Here is a 660-nt window from a genome sequence, read left to right as displayed (position 1 = left end):
TGAGTACCTTATTTGGAAAAATGTTTAAAAAGTAAACTTCTGACACCTAAAGACATTAAAAGATGATGCACAGATGCAGTCTATATGAAAATCTGTGCACTTACCCTCAGCGTCTCCATCACTCTTTTTTTTGTCACTTTCCCCTGAAAGAATATAAGAGTTTCAGAAAAGAGCCCTACCACAATTCCCTTACATCCAAGTTAAATGCAATATTACAATTCACCTGCTGATGCACCTTTGAGAGAGAATACAATAAAAAAGGCTTCAAAATACTAAAAGAACATTTAAAGTTGAAAAGTTAACTAATCAAAACTTAAGAAATGCCAAAATCAAAATATGCTACTATTAAAGACTGTTGATACAACTTTAAATTTAGCTACCTTGTAACTGAAAACTAAACTTTGTACATATGCAACATAATAAAAGGCCAAAGGTCCACCTGAGCCCAGCAGCCTTTGTTTTTGTAAAAAACACTTTGAAAACAGGGAAGAGATCGGAGGGGATGGGGCCAGGTGAGGAAGGGAGCAGAGGGCTTGGGAGGGGAAATGGGCCTGGCGGGGAAGGGATCAGGGATAAAGTGAATTCTAAATACCTATACATTTTGCTGCCCCGCAGAGAGGCCACGACCCCCACTGCAGGGGCTACCACCCCCCTGCAGGG

The 660-nt window shown here is 40.3% G+C and overlaps 1 long non-coding RNA gene across 1 annotated transcript in view; it reads right to left on the bottom strand.

Moving 5' to 3' along the window:
* The window catches only part of LOC109302900, a 20,350-nt gene extending 20,146 nt beyond the window's left edge, over positions 1-204 (bottom strand). The window contains exon 1 of the long non-coding RNA XR_002098958.1: positions 105-204. This is a non-coding gene — a long non-coding RNA (uncharacterized LOC109302900). The remainder of the gene's footprint in view (positions 1-104) is intronic.
* Positions 205-660: the final 456 nt, after the last annotated feature.

The sequence above is a fragment of the Gavialis gangeticus genome, unplaced genomic scaffold (assembly GCF_001723915.1).
Source record: "Gavialis gangeticus isolate Ggan-Ray unplaced genomic scaffold, GavGan_comp1, whole genome shotgun sequence".
In the NCBI taxonomy this organism is placed as follows: domain Eukaryota; kingdom Metazoa; phylum Chordata; order Crocodylia; family Gavialidae; genus Gavialis; species Gavialis gangeticus.
This window is presented reverse-complemented; position numbering and strand designations above follow the sequence as displayed.